At 31.4% G+C, this 18,993-nt stretch overlaps 1 protein-coding gene across 7 annotated transcripts in view; it reads right to left on the bottom strand.

Moving 5' to 3' along the window:
- Positions 1 to 10,228, bottom strand: part of AGO1 (protein argonaute-1) — a 38,415-nt gene extending 28,187 nt beyond the window's left edge. For all 7 annotated transcript variants that reach the window (XM_088185754.1, XM_088185755.1, XM_088185756.1 and 4 more), the window contains exon 1: positions 10,000 to 10,228. The gene's annotated coding sequence lies outside the window, so the exon portion shown is untranslated. The remainder of the gene's footprint in view (positions 1 to 9,999) is intronic.
- Positions 10,229 to 18,993: the final 8,765 nt, after the last annotated feature.

The raw sequence follows: 18,993 nt of genomic DNA, 5'->3' as shown, positions 1-18,993 counted from the left end.
ACATCAGGAACATTTGACTCAAAGAAGGTATACAAAATATGAGATTATACAGTATGGCTTTAAGTATGAATCTGATGCTATAGGGTAGAAAAAATTGACTTTGAAAAATGTAACATGAAGGAAATATTGGTAAAGTCGGATTATGGGAGTAACGAGCTCTGAAGTCAAGTGGCTCTAGAAAAAATGAGAAACCATACGAACCGCTGGTGAATCTTTTAAAAGTATTATACAATAGCATACATTTCACCTGATTAGTTTCAATATCTTTTAATTGGAAAATGGTTGAATAATGGTAATGCTAAAAAGGGTTTATACCAACCCAAGATTTGCTCGTGAACTAATTACCTAGATACATTTTATACGGCTTCACATTTATAGCAAAAATAGTACATTTAAACTTAAGCATTGAAATCAATGAGATGACATTTCTGCGACTATATAAGCTGTGGTGGTGCGAAAACAGCGAAGGTATGGCAATAAGCTTGATAATCCAGTAGTCCAATTTTTTATTTATTTTTGGCTGGACAGGTACCTTGAAAAACTGACTGTCAAGCTTAAAACCGGATACCTGGCAGCCATTTATGTATTATATTATGGTATAAAATAAAGAAGAGAAGAATTACTTATACACGTGTCCTGGTGAAAATCACAATCGTGCTATTTCTATATAATATCATAAAACAACAATTTTTATTTGATTACGAAGTATGACCTAATTAAAATGATTCATAGAATAAACACAAAAGATTTGCGATGTCAGCAAAACCCAAATAAGGTATTGTTTTGCCTGCACGTAAGAATTAGCTGATGACATTTTAATATGTACACGTGCAAATGTATTCTCTTATAAAATATACAAAACGTATACGAGAAATCGATACGTGACGTCATTGTGAAGATACGTATTATACAATATTATTATGGACATGTTGATGAAATTTTGGTAATATTTAACGTCCCTTGAATAATTATTGTATTAGTATGTCTATTCTTATTTGTATGATTACGATTTATAGCTATTTGTCGTCTTTAATACGGAGGAGAACCAATATTATATTTAATTTAAATAAGTACTAAGTCGTCGAATATCCGCGATCACCATTAGTATATTATACCTCATAAGAAAAAAGTGTAAAAATTCGAGGTGTAAAAAAACTTTCAATCTTTCTTAAAACCGCCCTACGTATACGAACGTACGTGATACGTTCGTATGGGTATTATAAAAAAATATTTTGCGAAATCTATTTTCGAGAACCTCTGACTTGCAAAGGATACAAAAAAAGATCACAAATGTGTCTATTGCGTATTTTTTTTCTGTTATATTGTAAACAAGTATTGTTATTGTGAAATCTAATGAAAAAAAAAACAATGTATTTTTTAACTACTTTTTGAATAATAACCTAGAGGTAGGGCGGTTAAAATAACTACACCCCAGTTGATAACCTATCATTTTAATGCTCTGTATACATTAGCGCAGGCATGCGCAAACATGCGAGCCGGATCCGGCCCAACAAGTCTACCCATGTAAAAAATAAATACTATTTACTAAAATTGTGTAAGGTAATAACATTACAACCTAACTAAGTGTATACGTGTGTACAAAATATAGGATTTCCTATATGATGTATACACGTAAAAGGTATATATTTTAAGGAAATATATAATTGGACTAAAAATGTAATAGTTTCCACTATAAATTTGATACTTTGCACTATAAATGTAAAACTTTGCGCTATAAAAATAGACCGTGGTCGTTTTTATAATAGGTATTTCTATTTCATTCAAATTTATAGTATTTCATTATACATTTTCTAGGCAAATTCAAGGGGGGGGATATGCCTCCACCTGCTCCCCCCCCCAAAAAAAGACGTCCCTGTCTATTATATATTTACAATTTTATTTTTTATAAATGAACCTGTCTAATATAGTGAGTAGTAGGGGGGGAGGTGTGGCCAGTCTGTACCGTTAATATTCGATTTCAAGGAGGTTTCTCAAAGGAGGGAGAAGCAAATGACGTCTCAGAGGCGGTCTATTTATTTTTCTAGGAGAATTGTAAGCATCAGTATTCGAAATTGACGTTGACGGGAGTGGATACGATGGTTGGTTTTGTAAAGGGACTGAGTTGGGTTTTAATCGTTTATACCCACATTTTATGATAAAAATGTAATCTGGGTTAAAATGGTCCGAATAGATGACACTTCTCACGATTGGCTTCCACGAAGGACGTAAAATATGTTCAAGCCATATTTTCTGCAATTTTGGTTCTAAAGGAAATCTAAAAAACGTGTATAATATTACTAACCCTTATATGTGACAAAAATATTTACTAATGAAATATATTATTTTTATTATTTATATTCAATTTAAAAATATATTAAATATAAACTCGAAGAATGGAATGCGCAGCCCTAGTTGGCACGTGTAGAATGACGTGTTTTTCACGCGTCACTTTTAATAAAAAAAAACCTACTATAACACAAATAATTGCAAAATGTAACCTGTGAAATAATAAATTGCAATTCCTCTGCTGTTTTGCACTGTTTTTATACGATAATACCGAACAGGAAGCCATATTTCGAATGTGCGGAGACGGGCACCACCGATCACGCGTTCGGGGTGAATGATCTAGAGACAAGGCGAATAATATTTTAACGCATGCTAAATTTCTCCCTATAGGCCGCTCTATATTATATGATATTCTTCACTCTATGGTCAAAACAGTGAACACCCCATGAATAACTCTCTGCAACGAATCTTCTTAAAAGGCAATGTGACGAAGCTGAGATTTAACAGATGTACAAAGAAAAACGACCGGACTGACTAATTTCGCCCCCTCCTCCGGAAAAATTGAAAGAACGTTCCTGTACCGTACGCTGCACGTGCAGTCTATTTTACATTTATGTGCAAAGTATTAAATTTATAGTGCAATTAATGAAATTAAAAATAATTAAAAATTTAAAACTCAAACTTCAAACTTTTTCAATCTATAATTCAATTTCTTGTATACAAGATACATATTGATAATTGGCTTTTTATAATCGATTTCCGAGGAAACTAAAATAAAAATTACTAGTTTGATTTGATTATTGTAAACGTTTTAATCTCTTTCTGGCAATTGATATGTATTACAATATATTCATAAGTCAATTTATCGCATTGTGGTAACTGATAAGTAGTGTAATATATGTACACATAATCGGTTTTACTCAGTGTACATACACAAGGATACAATCCGTTATAGCAAAAACCTTTTCTATCAATAAAAAAACGCTTTGGCTGCAACTATAATATTATTGAATATCTCAATAATTTTGGGATAAATTTATCATCAAATAATACGATTATGTAGCTAGGTTTATACACAAAAAGATAAAAGTTTACATAATAGTGTCTTGTAGAAAATTGGATTTGCCTTAAAAATGGATCAACATTCCAGAGTATTTATTCACGCAGCGTAATTTTACCTTAATCACCATCTTATTTATTGAAAACTTTAAAGTTTATTCGGTCGCGCATTGAGAATATTTTCAGTGTAGATATCCGCACGTGGCGTATGCAATTTATTACCGTTGTTTACATGTTCTACAGGTGGCGCAAGTCACGAAGGGTGTTTAAAATATATTGATTAATCACACTTATTTTTTCCAGAGCTTAACAAGTACATACATATGTAAGGTTGACTATGGAAAGTTACAGCATTATTCTATTATACAAACAAAAATCTCGGGTTTAATTTTAAACATCAAAGTATATTTATAAATATGTCTCCTAAGATAAAATAATTTGGTCATTGTCATTACTAATTATACCAAGCCACCAGCTTAACTACAATAGGGCTTCCGATCCGTGTAGAACCGGAACCGGATACTCGGGTTTTGAACACGTTTTGAAAATAACCGAATACCCTGATATTTTTAATTTCAATTTAATATCTGATTTTTTCATATGAAATCTATGTATATTTCACATCATTTTCAAGATGAAAAATTCTCCAGTTATTCCTCTATTTTGCAAAACCCAGTTAGAGTTTAAGTGGGTAGTGAGAGCGGTGTAACGAAAAGGGACACCATGTATAAGTGTTACGACACATTTCGTTCCGGCATCCCCAGACATTTGCCGTTGAACAAAAAAAAAAAGATGCTAGTATTTGCAAAAAGTACACACGGCATACTCAGAGGACGGTCGTACACAAAAACGACATTTAAGTTTATTGTTATTATTTACCGTCAGTGATTTATGATTGTTAAGAGTATTTTTCGCTGGTTATCTATCGGTTAGTGGTTAGCACCGCTAGCACAAGATGAGAACATATTTTTTAAAAACTATTCTAATGTAATTTTGATACCAGCTACACAGTATAAATTATTTGATTATATTATATAATTAATATTCATTATCATTTAAGAACTAACAAAAAAATATTTGCTCTTATTCATTTTTGCAAATATAAAAAGGGAAAATTCTGCATGTACATTTAGGTGATGCATGAATAGAAGATAATAAAATTTTCATTCAAAATTTGATGATTCTTTCGAGTTTATAATCCGCGAGAGTTGACAATGGTTAGCACTTCATAGTTTCCGTTACTTTGACTCAATAGTAGAAACACATTTTTGCTGTCAACAATATATTGGGACGGGTGAGCTGTTTCTCGTGTTTTTACGACAAGCAAATTCATATATTAAAATTGTCCCACGATATCGGACAAAAGGCGAAACAAGAGTGATTCTGAAGTGTATCCGTTATTCTACGAATATTTTTAACTAATAAATTTATTAACCATGAGTTTTGTAACAAGAAATAAATTTATCAGCCGTTATAATTAATTTTGAAATACTAATTTTAATTTGACAGTAGAAGTATAGAAACACATTCTCCTCTTCTAACATATTTTTTACTAAACCTCCGATTTATGTAAATAAAATTCATAATTATACATATTATTTACACAATATATTTTTTTAGATAAAGATATATTTCTACTAGCGAAAATGCTGCCCTAAATGTCTTATGAAACTCAATTTAACAGTTGCGAAATATTCATTTGCTATTCAAATCCAAACTTGATCAAAATACAACTTAGCCAACTTATCTCTCAAGGGAAAATAAGCGCAACAGGCAGATGTCGCATCTCGCGTATCGTTTGTCTGCTATGGACTTCTGATATAAGTATATTCAAACCGAATTTTGGTCAATAGGAGGGCGCAAAAACAATTATCACTTCTCAGAAGTCAAAAATTGACGTCAAAAGCAATAAAATCGTGTCGTCGCAGTGGGAACGCTCGGTAACAGCACATAATAAAAAAATATTATTAATAAATAAAAATATGAAAAAAACTTATTTTTATAATTAAATACTATTTGAGCAAAAGACAAAAATCAAGTATTTTAGTTAATAATATAAATTATAGTACTGTCAGTATATAATAGTGGACAAATATTACCCGGTTTATTTAAGGAAAAATATTCGAGAACCGGGTAATGCTTTTGGCCGGGTATTTGGACGCCTTGACTACAATAAACCAGTTAAGCTATTTTGACTGTTAATATAATGTAAATAAAAAACAATATAAAGAAAACGGTAAAAAAATCATAAATGATCTAGCCTAAGTGAAAAGATTAATTATCTTTATAGATTTTACTATATTTATTAGAAATTTGATTATTAATAAGATGGCTTTAATACATAATAGTTATTGAAAGGTTACATATAAACATGCAAAACATCAGCTCACATTCTAAAACTATTTTCTAGAACACTACAGCATCCAGTTAAAATCGCCGAGTAACAAGGATTGTCGACACCACCCTCAACACCACCCGCAACTTAAACTATGCTTCGTTGAGTACATGCTACGTGTATTCAATGAAGCTAAAATGTATTATATCACAATGGCACTAGGATACAAATCCAGATACGATCCGTACTCTAAGAATGTATTTGGACCAAATAAATGATATATTTTCTGTTTACGTTTAAGGTAGAATGGTTCATTCCTTTCAATGTCAATTATGATATTTACATTAACGCATGATAAATAATACTGCTTACCTATTTCGTTTCACTAAGTTATTGCGTATTCAATTTGAAATGTTTCTTAAAAATATAACATAATTTTAATAAAAGCAGACATTTTCCCATTACTGTATTCCGCTTCATTTACGAGTGAATTCAAAGTATGATCATTAAAAGGAACAAAGATAGGATTTATATCTAAATACACTCAAAATATAATACACATATATTCACAAAAATTGAACATATGTACATATTGTTTCCCATGTGTGATATATTGATTGCCATGCCAATAAAGATACGTAAATAAGGACGAGATAAGGCGTTACTATGGGACAGTACTTGACTACTTTCAACATGGACACATACATATACGTTTAAGAGCCTGTATTTTGGAATTGTGCGCAAATAATCGGACACCTACGACATACACACACTACTGTGAAGTTTTAGCCACTCCTGCTGTATTATTTGGGGATTCAACTTAGTGAGTTGTTTTCCTCTATGCATAGTTATATGAAAACAATAGGCTTATCTTTGACGCTTTACGCTAAACGTGTATTTGAACCAAAAATGTACATACAGACTATGCGGTTTTGGTCTCCCTTGTATCCGAGAAAAACATAAAGGCGGCAAATACGTGTTAAAGGCGTAATAAATCAAATAGTTATTACTCTTTACGACCTGTCGTACAATTGCATCCGTTACGCCAACGTCCATGACGATCAGAGATTTGGATGGATTAGATAAATGCATCACCAAATTGACCGTAAACGAAAGCCGTTCGGTGCTTTTACAAAAGGTATTGTATTGGTAAGTGACGGTGGCATGCTCTATCTGAGATCATAAGTATCACATACAGTATTTCCGAATCTCCAGCTGTTCAAACTACGACGCAAAAGCATTCGTATAAGAAAGACAGAAGCAAATAAGCTATTTAATTCCACCCCCAAATCGTCGCAATTGGTTTTGGTGTCGAAAATAGGCAGAGCAAAAAACCTTCCACTTCTTGGACTTGATATACACATGGAACCTCTCTCACTGCCCATGCAGTGTGTCCCGAGTTCCTTTAGGAATGCACGCGAGTCTATACATTATAATTTAAAGAAACGTTAATAAGTACGCGTTAATTATATTCGATTGTTTTATTACAGATTTCGTTCTATGCCTCGATTTACATATTTCCTGGAACGTATATACTGCATAAATCGAGGGATGAGTATAATTAACATAATTAATTCAGTGTATAAATTTTTTTTGACCCGGCCTGATAAGCGAAAACAAAAGCAGGTGCACAGTCTTAAATGTAATTATTATAGGATATTTTTATCTTAATGTTCTGTCTATAAATATATTAATATGAAATATATATATATATTTATATTTTTCAACAAAGCAAATGTCGAATTTAATTTTTTTATGGAAGTTGGTCTGTTTATATATTTTATGTTTTCACTGCCGCTAAAAATCTTTTATAAAATTGATAAATTTAATTATGCCTAATTTGATATAATAGAGCAGGGTTTCCCAAACTTTTTCAGCGACGGAACACTTGGCAAATCCGAAAATTTTGGCGGAACACTTAGCTTATTTTTTAGGATGGGTAATTCATAATAAAATAAAACATGTTATTAAAGAAATGTTATTAAATTTATTTAATAAACATAAAAAATACAAATAAATAAAACTCCTATTGACTGATGATTTTGGGTTTTTAAATAACAATTTTTTTATATTAGGCACAATTTTGGTTAGTTGTATTTTCATATCTGCGTGGCGTGGTCTATTTCTGTAATGTAACAATGTTCCGCGGAACACTAGTGTTCCGCGGAACATAGTTTGGGAAACCATGTAATAGAGTATATTATATAAGAATATATTATGTAAGAATCTTATTAGTTTATTAAATAGATTAATAAAACTTTAGGATATTAGATTTTAAATAAGTAATTCGGATTATCAGGTTTCTAACTATTTAAAATAAAAATAAATAAAATTAATATTTATATATGTTAAAAGGTTAAAACCTATATAAAAACAACACCAAACTGAATATTAGCCGAGATAAATAATAAAATAAAAACTATAGTTTGATTTTTTTGCATATGCTCGGCGAAATAAGCTGGAATTAAAAAGATTGCAAAATACATTATTGAGATAAAAGTTTCCGGTTCAACCTGATCTTTTTAGTGCATCACTTTGTAAGTAATTACACGGGAGTAAGTGTACGGGATTCAAAATTGTGAATTTAATAATATTTTATAAAACAAATAGCTTTACTTTTAATAGTGGTCTAAGTTGGTGAGTAATACCTGAAAGACTTAGGTTCAAATACCATATGAACAATATTGTTTTTAAATTTTGAGATCGGAATTAGTGATTATTATATATTTAATTATAATTTCAATCGATCAATAATTAGGTTTTCCTAGATTTTTCTAATCTCACGGATGAACATCGTGATGAAGAATTAAAATATTGAGCTAAGTTGTGCATAGTCTATTAATTATAAGCTGTAATAATAGTTTATCACTGATTTTGATTTTAGTCTGGTGTTTTACTTAGTATTTTTTATTGTGTTTGTGGGGGGGGGGGGGTTCATCTACATGCACAATTAATTTAGAAGTCATTCTAACGACTATTTCAAACAAATTAAAATAAATACCAACTTGCCCTTAAAGTAAGGCGACCCACCGATTGAAAACCACTAATAAAATAATTTTAACATATGTACTAATACAAATCAAAGCATTCGATATTTTTTATTTTTTAATTTAAAGGTTATTACGCGGCGAAGAAGTCATGTCACTTGAGCGTTAATTCGACATTCGCTTAATTGCTCGTTAATGTGTAAGCGCGGCGGTGGCTGGCATAAAACCGACCAGTACCAACATTTATTTTATGTGTAGCCTGAGATTGCAAAGGGGCCGTGCATTACAAAACTCTTAAACCTGCCAATAACAACAAGCTTATTTTGTGATCAGATGAATTGTTTGCACGAGGAAATAAAAATAAATATGTGGTGAAATTAAGTCTCGATAAAATCAAGAAACTCGGTTGGAAGGTTTTATCTCATGCACCTCATTCTCAAGACCTTGCATTCCGACTATTATTTATTTCGCTTCATATAACACTTCAAAATGCAGACGATGTGAAGGGGGGGGGGGCTATTGAAATATTTTAAATCAAATCGTCAGATATTTTATGCTAATATAATTAAAAAAGCAGATGAAATTATATTTTGAATCATTAAAATAATATTAAACATTCAAGTATTTCATTTAAAAACGACTTATTTCCTGATAACCTAATATATGTTGTAATTCATAAATGTTTATAAAATAAACTGTTATGGCTAGTCACGCCCCTTTGGCCTAAAAAACCCCGACTGTTTAACCCGTTGTAACGCATTGGGGCAAAGTCTGTGAACAACAGAATATTTCAAATAAATAAAATCGCTTGCAAATGACCGACGAAGCTTATTTCCTCCCTAACGCATTTGTAAATGGGTTGAACTGCAGAGGATCCAAGTGCGCAGTTACTTCCCAAATGATTATAGGAACATTTTTGTTTGTAAACTAAAATGACCATTCCGTAACTGTTATCTTTTTTTACAAACAGCTCTTGTTGACACTCCAAAGCTAAAGAATAATATTCGAATCAAAATGCAACAATGTTATTATATAATTAAATGAAAAAAAATATTATTTTAAAAATGAAGTAAAATGCAATAGTTTTGCGCCACCTAGTGTGTGATAAGTTTTCAGGTGCAAACAATATTTTCAGGCGTCGCCGCTATCCGAGCGACTGAAAAAGCAGTACGAGATAACGCGCAATAAGCGAGGTGCGCGCGCGCGAGGTTCGCCACCCCTGGCCGGCGCTGCATCCGCGACTCGCACGTATAGGTCAGGAATGCGTCATTTCGATAATTGCCAAGAGTGCGCCTTCAATGTACTTTCCTCCCAAATCATTGCTAATTTCACCTGAATTCGGCGTACGTAGATCGATGAGCGTTCGCGAATCCGCAATCGGTCGCGGTCGATTCGGCCCAGCGGCGAAGAGTCGCAATTGACGGGGCGGCGCCCCACAGTTCGGGCTCCCGATTGTGGCTTCGATGCGAATCGAACGTATCACTAGGTTCGCGACGGTAGGTCCAAAAGCTGTACGCGGCGCGACACGGCGTTCTGCAACGAGCTCGGCCGGCGAACGCCCGGTGTTTTGGTAAACATGACCTTGTAAACACCGAGCGGCAGCCGAGCGCGCACGACTCCCCGCGTGCCCCGCACGCCCGCAGTTTAAATTTCGCGCCGGCTATGATTTGCAACAAGCGCTCGTTTGGCTTTCTATGGAACCAGGCCCGACACAGGAACGTTGTTTGGGAAAGAGGAGAGGGGGGGATGTAGAGATATTTGCTCCTCCCTGAATTTGGCTAAAAAAATGCATGTAATTTAATTTTAAATACCATAAATCTTAATGAAATAAAAATTTAAAAACAATGGGTTATACCTTAAATAAAATCTAAAAAATCTATTTCGGAATCATTTTAGTGAAATCATATCGGAATACATTTTCACCAGTAGATATATATTTTTACCAGAGAAAATACAATTTATCTGCAGTAATTAGTCAACGTTATCGAAGGGTCGCCTAATTTCTTAGGTACCTATGAGTGTTGTCAATGTATAGCGCGTTCATGTTTTACATTTATTTTTTGTTTTTATACATTTTATTTCTTCTTTAGACCAATTTTTTCCGCCATCGGGCAAATGATAGGTTTAGATCTGGCTCTGGTAATTATTATATTACAAGGCACAGTGTCCTTATCGATGTATCATATTTTTTTCGCCAGTGATGATTTTTTTTAGTAATGAATTGTAAGCAACAATTTAAACCACTATAGTGCAATTCATACGGAACATAAGCTTATTGGCCATCCCAAGCTTCTGTAAATGTCTTAAAACAGTAATGACAGTAATATTTAGTACTAGAGTAGTTTCGCGCGTCGTAAAATGGCAGTCACTATCAATCGTGGTTTTGATTTTATCCAGGTCTGGTAATGATGATAAGCATGTTGATACAAATAGGGCAATGATTTGCCGAAAACATATGTATTTATCTCCGACTTTTGGGAGATATATTTTAGTTACCTGACCGAAAACACTGGAACCATATTTATACTTGACTCACACTTAATATGCAATGTATTAATACCATTAATTCTAAATGCACTAAAAAGACATTCCAATAGTTTCCAGGAGTAAAAACAATTTTTTTCTTATGTATCACAGTATATTTTATTGTGTCACATTAACAAGAGATTAAAATGTAAATGTAAACATAAAGTTAGCAATGACCACTTAAAACTTTTTTTAAGGACCCGCGAATAAATGGTAAAACTCTATTGTAAAAACCTTTCTATCATTCTGAATTGTATAATTTGTTAAAGGTGGGAAATTATGTGAAATATTATGATTAGGTTGTGGTCACCAGTATCAGAGTTTGGCCACCACAACAATGCTAGTCATGTTGTTCAGGGCCGGTCAAAGACATGGGCAACGTAGAAAGTCCTCCAGGGGAAGTCAAATAATATATTAGTCGAACGCGAACGATTCCGACAATTTTTATATCACTATATTCTATAATAACACTGGTCAGATATGCTTATGTTACTGTAAATCTGTATTACCAGTGAAGCTATATTTTCACTAGTATAAATATAATTTCATTAGTTCAGTGATTAGTATCACCGAACTAGTGAAATTATATTTATATCATACCAGGGACGTCATTTAATTTTTTTCAAGAGGGTGCAAAAGTTTGCCAGTCAGTGATCGTTTTTTTAATATTTTAATTTCATTGAGATTTTTAATTGCAATGCAAGAAGTGATAAATAATTAGTTGACAGTTTATTGAAACAGTATTTTGAATTTAAAGTGAGCTCTTGGAATCGTAAAAATGTACATTACTAAAAAAACTGGAGAGTATAGAAATAATGCTAAGCTGGTTTAGTAATTATTTAAGAAATATGAAGTTAAAAGTGAAAATAAACTATGTATTGTATAATTGATAGAGAGTAGTATCGCACGGTGTACTGCAAGGAACCAAGTTAGGACCTTAATTAGTAATAATATAAAATATAGAATTAATATATTTGCAGAAAATAAATTAAATTATTGTTGTTAATATTATTTAGATATAAAATAAACTTAATATATATTTGTTTAACAAAGAAATGTGAAGCTTTATAAGGAAAACCTTTATATTCCCAGCTTTAACCATATTATTAAGGATGATCGATTTTATGCCATATTTGACCTTTGGCGTCAAAATGAATTATCCCATTACCCTCGTTGCGGTCCACGTTATTTTTAAGCTTAAGAAAATAATATTCTTACCTACCATATAAACAGCAATTATTTATTGTACTAATTTAACAAAAGCACACAAACAAATATGTTTTCTCTATCACGTTATCACTTTTAAATTCTTATACTAATAATTTGGAGTAATTAATTTATATTCACCTAATGTATATTAATGTTTAAACTACAGGATGTTTAATTCGTGTTTCCTATGTTGGGAGCACTGTAAATCAGACAGCTGTCAATAATCACGCGTTTTAAAAGTGTCAAAGTCAGTTTGCAACAACACATTTACGAAATGGATCGCTTAACCACCGCTCAACGCGTTAAAATTGTTCAATTGTTCTACAGAAATAACAATTCTAATTGACAGCGGTCACCAACCTTTCGGACCTCAAGGACCACTAAACTCAAAATGTTGAATCCCGCGGAACACAACAGTGATTTTTTCATTAAAGTAACATTCTCAACATGGGAGACTCAGTGCCCATTTATTGCTTCCACAGCCAGTTACAACGATCTGGGACTGTAATCGGATAAGCCTGATTTCTTACTGACCTGGCAACTTTACTTGATAGTTGCATCGCTTATACTAAATATTGGTCTGTCATTAACTTGAAATCTAATAATGCGAAAATGCAAAATTAAAAGAAAGTCGAATTACAATATAATAAAACATTATATTTAACAAATTTCAATTATGTTCAAATTACTACAATGACCACCACAATTCTCTCAAGGACCATCAGTGGTCCGCTGACTACCGGTTGGCGATCGCTGCTAATTGATTTTTATTTATCATTTATAGTAGATACATTTGAGTAACCTTATTACATGTTCAACAAGTTAGCACGGTGTACATGTCAATACAATTTTGTTTCGACAAGTTGTTACTAGATAAAGTGATTGCGCCACTAGTTTTACTAGCTTATTTTTGTTTCATTTAATGTATGTCGTAACGTTTTTTTAACACGCCACAAGACTTAATTATATGTACATTCATAGATAAAATCAGTTTTTAAATAAAACTCAAGCACAAGGCCCTTACTCACCCGAAACAAGGCATTGTCGTCCGAGAAATAGTTTGGAGTTTTCCCATGTCGTCATAAAGAATTCGTCCCATGTTGGATTTCGTTGTTTCACCCCTTTTTTATCTTCAGAGATCGTCAATGTTCACCCTCGTCCTTTTGGGCTCGTCCGTTTCGTCGAATTTCTAATTCGATTAATAAAAATTAATTATTAATTTTTATTAATCACTATCATCAATTTGTAATAACGTTAAATAATTGGCAACCAGCGAAACGCCAGATACTGTGATAACATATTATTATATAAATTAAATATGTGACTACATTACTACATTGTTTAACTATAGTATTTCAAACAGCTTTATTTATATCCTGAATCAACAAAGTCTGTGGCAGATTTGCTTAATAAGAAGAATGCCTTTGTATTCGCAGGGCTTTTTATAGAATGTAAATATACGTCTTCTGCGTTTTTGTTTATTTTCAATGCAAAAAGTTTTTCTTTGAAATTCAATAGCATTGAACGTTTAATTTTAACAACGAATTTAAAACAATACGTAGCTGTTACAATACGTAATAAGTCCATAGAAATACAATTCATATAAAACAATAAAGCTTTTTAAGAAATACTGAAATAATTGCCTTTTGAAAATCATAAAAACGTAATAATAAATATTTTTTTAAAACACTCGCTTAGAAGCAATAAGTCGTTAATATATATCTTTTGTAATTATCGGATGGTCGCCCATTAATAGATCTTGGAAGCTACGCGTTCAATAAGGGGTGAACTAAAGGCAAAGTTAAACAATAACGAAATTGGTTTTAAAGCAATCTTCTCTCCAATCTATCTAAATATAATCGAAGAACCATTGTAAATGCTATGACATTATAACACGAGGATATCATTTCAGATTTTTCCAGGGGGAGTGGACAAAACTTGTCTAGTTAGTAGTCGTTTTTTTAATATTTCCATTTCATTAAGATTCGTAGTATTTCATTATATGACATGCATATTTTTGGACAATTTCAAGAGGGTTTGGAATCCACGCCAAAAGCAATAAAATCGTGCCGTCGCATTGGAAACGCTCGGTTATCTAGCAAAAAACAATTTTCCCTTCCCAGAAGTCAAAAATCTATGTCAAAAGCAATAAAATCGTACCCTTGCCGTCACAGTGCGAACGCTCGACACGATTTTATTGCTTTTGACGTGAATTTTTGACTTCTGAAAAGTGATAATTGTTTTTGCGCCCCCCTATTGACTAAAATTTGGTTTGAATATTCTTTGACTAACACTCTTATATCAAAATTATGTAGTACTATCGGTAATGATAGCTATCATAATTTTAAAACATTATGTAATATCCAAGTGCAGAGAAACTATGTAGCAATATGAGAGATGAGTTGGCTTATTAGTCTGTATCTTGGAATCAATTTTTCGGTGTTAAATATTACTTTATTTTTTTTATCAGAATTTAAAAATAAAAGCTCCAGAAATATATTTTAAAAATTAACAATGGAAAAAGCGTAAAACTTATTATATTTTACTTTTCCATTAAAACGAAGCACTTACTAAGTTGTCCTAAAGTACCAGGTTCCTTAGTTACAGGGAAATTAACAGTCAAAAGAATAATTTTAATCATAAAGAACACGTGTTTGTCAATAAGCATCGAAATAATTTTTAGCTGAAGAGTAATTAATTCGTTGAGAAATACGAGTATCTTGCATACAATCTAATGATGAGTGTTATTTGAAGAGCTCGTAGATAAAAATGGGTGTCATTTACAGAATATTATTTTTCATGTATTACTAAAAACATCTTTATGATATGCAAAGTATCATATTAAATATACATAAAAAATAAATAATGCTACAGTAGGTTATATACATTTTAAATTGGAATGTGAATTTTGGCCCTCCGTGTATTTGATTCGTATTTAATTTTAAAATACGCTGCAAAGCAGCTGAAAAATCAAGCGTGTTTAAACCCACTGTCATATAAATTCCTTTTATATGTAAATTTTTTCAGCAATGATAATTATGTACTACATAGATAAAAATATTGGAAAGCAAAATATGATTTTTTGAGTATCGTAGATACTTAAAAATCTTATGAGGCGCTTTAATCAGATTAAAATATAATTGCATATACAAAGTATATCTACATATCTGCTCTCAAAGCATTAGAGAATATTCTGATCTATTTGAAATTATTCTGAGTATTCTGAGTAAATCAAGAATTTTATGACTTAATAGACATGTTTTTAATTTTTTTTTAATTAATATGTACAAAGTCTTTGCGATTAATCACTTATTAAATATTTTCAAAACAAAAAGTAACAAAATTAACTTTATTCCACACTTGGGGGTGCTTGATTATATTATATTTATAAATAAGCTTTTCCATGTATGACACGTAAAGTTAATCGCGAATGAAATAATAAAAATTTAATTAGTGGTTCAAACCTTAACAACTATTTACTAGATATTTTGATATTCATTCTCATTATTTTTTCAACAATAAATACAAAAGGATTGTATAAAATAATACCTCATTCATTGCAAAAGAAAGTCAGCATATTCAGCATCCCCGCAGATGGAAGTGTGTGGAATTTATTCGGTTTTCACGAAGAATATTTTCTGTAGCAATTATTCAATGAAAGACAACATCTTCTGCTTCAAAGCGCTGCAAAAATGCCTGGTAGGTACCAATACCTTGTTCTTTCAATATATAAGTCAGCCAGTGGGTAATCAAAATATAGACTAAAAATTTTCTTCAAAAAAATTTTGGCCACGTTGCTAAAAAATCTGAAAGTGTTGGTCAGAAAAAAATTATTTTGTAGAGCTAGCGGGTGATATTTAAAAATAACCTTTATTTATTTAAGCTGATAAATGCTAGAACACACCTACTTGTTTTCAATAAAACGTTAGTTGCCATGGGGTCCAAAAAATGCAACAAAAGATTAGTATTTATTTATGCTTCAAACTGCAATATATTTTATCAACAAGATAATAATTTTACACTTATTAAAATAATGATTGCACTGAAATTGAACGGTATATTTTAAATAACGCTCGGTAACGAGCGTTCACACTGCGAGGGATAATTGTTTTTGCACCGTCCTATTGACCAAAATTCGGTTTGAATATACTTTAACCAACATTCTTATATCAGAACTCAGTAGTAATATCGGTAAGGATAGGTATCATATTTTTAAAACATAGTGTAATATCCAAGTGCAGACAAACTATGGAGCAATATGCGAGATGCGACATGTGTCTGTTTTCTTCTTCTGCCTATTTAGGACTTGACCTAATGAAAGTTCAAAAACTATAATTCATTTTAGAACTATAATTAGTTCTAAAACTTAAACTGTAATTAGTTTTAGAAGTTTCATTTGGTTAGGTTTGTGTTAGAACAACAAATGGACGTTTTACAACTGTCAAAAATTAAGTTTCATAGAAATTTTATAGCAACATATAATTTCACTTGCGCCTATTAGTTAAATTGCATTAAATTGAATATATTTTAATTATCTTAGGTTAGGTTTTGGTTTGAACAGTAATTGATCGTTTTGCAAGTGTTAAATTGAGTTTCATGTTCATTTTAGAGCAGCATATAATTCACTAGTGTTAAATTATATTTTCGCTAGTAGAAATATATATCTACTGGAGAAAATGTATTTGGACTTCACTAGTGAAAATATAACTTTACTTAAAAATGCATATTTACTGTAACATTTATACATCGCAAGTAAATAAATAATGATAAGTATGTAAATGTATATATTACTACATATGGAAAAGTTGAAATCATATAATTTTATTAGCACCTGCCAGATAAATTATACTTTCACTGGTATTAATATATATATATCTACAAGTGAAATTGTATTTCGATATGATTTCACTGAAATGACATATCTTAAAAAATATTTTCGAAATAGATTCAAGACTGTTTTTTTAGATTTTCTTTGAGGGATAAACCGAAAATTTCTGGCTTAGAATCAGGGAGGTCATTTCTGATTTTTTTAATATTTCTATTTTATTAAGATTCACAGTATTAAATTAGATGACATGAAATTTTACCTGCCCCTCATAAATGACGTCCTTACCTGGCAATCTATTGATTATTTATTGTACCTGAAGGTTAAATAAATAAATACGCATGTTTTAACAATAACTTTAAAAAATTAAAGCAACTTATACCTTGCATATTATTTTTAAATTTAATAACAAGGCAGTTTTATTGGTTAACAATAATTTGATGATATCATTTGTTAATTAATTTGTAATGTCTTTAATATTATATTTATTACACCCATTAAAAAAATTTGTAGTAATTAGTTTTGTGTATTTATCTCATTGATAGCCTCCCATACAGTCGGCGGTGTGTGGCTAAAATTTTAATAACCGGTTCGCATCTCAGCGAATCCTGCCCCCCACGCCTTTTTTATTATTATAATTAAAAAATAAATAGAAAATCAATTACAAATAAATTTATTTATATTCCATGTATTCATTCCAATAGTATTTTAATTTTCATTGAACACTTTCACCATGGCGGGTCTCACTCCTTAGATGAATGATGTTGATTTTGGAGCCATGTTTGAACATATGGTGTAGGTTCTCGTGAAGTCAGGGCAAACCTATCAAATTAATGGTAATTGAGTCCAATATGTGTCTAATACTTAGAGTTGCCCTTTTTTCTGAACAAAAACCCTCGTTCCGCCTCGGCAGAACTTACTTCAATTGTATTGATAATTTTTTTAACTTTTCCGACCGTTTTATTATTATTTCTTATGTTATCAACATAATCCCTGAAATCATTTACATATATTGAAATTTAATATTTCATTTAGAATCTTAATAATCTCTTCGCCAGCTCTTTATGGATTGACAATCTCATCTAATTAGTAGATTTTCTTATTAATTTAGAATTATTTGATATTTTAAATTCATTTCTTGCATATTCGGCAACCTCAACTTCATGTGTTTTATTATACTGTCGATTACCTTTTCTCGGGGTTTTCTCAAGTCAATATTCTTATAAGAATCAATTTTAATTATGTCTTCAACTTGGCTTTCATAACCCATATTTTATTTTAATTGCTCAAAAGCAGATTGTTCTTTAAATTAATTAATCCGCTCAAGTGAGATTTTTTGTTCTGGATGAAGAGTATTCGACAAAATATAAATTTCTTCAAAGATATCAATTATCAGAGCTATTGCTAAGTCGTGTTACCATTCCAGAATATTTTTTGTCTCTGAAAAATATTCGTGCACTGCAGTGTATGCTTGTAAAACAGCACGAGTTGATCGCAAGCTACAGGCAGCCCACATTAGTCCCAAAACTCTTCCAATTTTTATAATTTTAATGTCCTTGGAAATATTAAAGAGCTCTTGTTGACTTTTATTTTATTTGTAAAATATTAAATAAATTTTATCAGCGAACATTTTGAGGTGATTACTGACATTGACATTAAAATCATTTCTTATTCTTGAGCTCCCTCCTGATTTACATCCTAGCATGGTACTGGCACCATCTGAACAAAATCTAATTAAATTTTCATTAAAGTAGGCATGATTTATT

This window comes from Plectrocnemia conspersa, unplaced genomic scaffold (genome assembly GCF_051122295.1).
Source record: "Plectrocnemia conspersa isolate PC_06_02 unplaced genomic scaffold, ASM5112229v1 ptg000005l, whole genome shotgun sequence".
NCBI lineage: Eukaryota > Metazoa > Arthropoda > Insecta > Trichoptera > Polycentropodidae > Plectrocnemia > Plectrocnemia conspersa.
The sequence above is the reverse complement of the archived record's forward strand: the minus strand, read 5'-3'. Positions and strand labels throughout refer to the sequence as shown.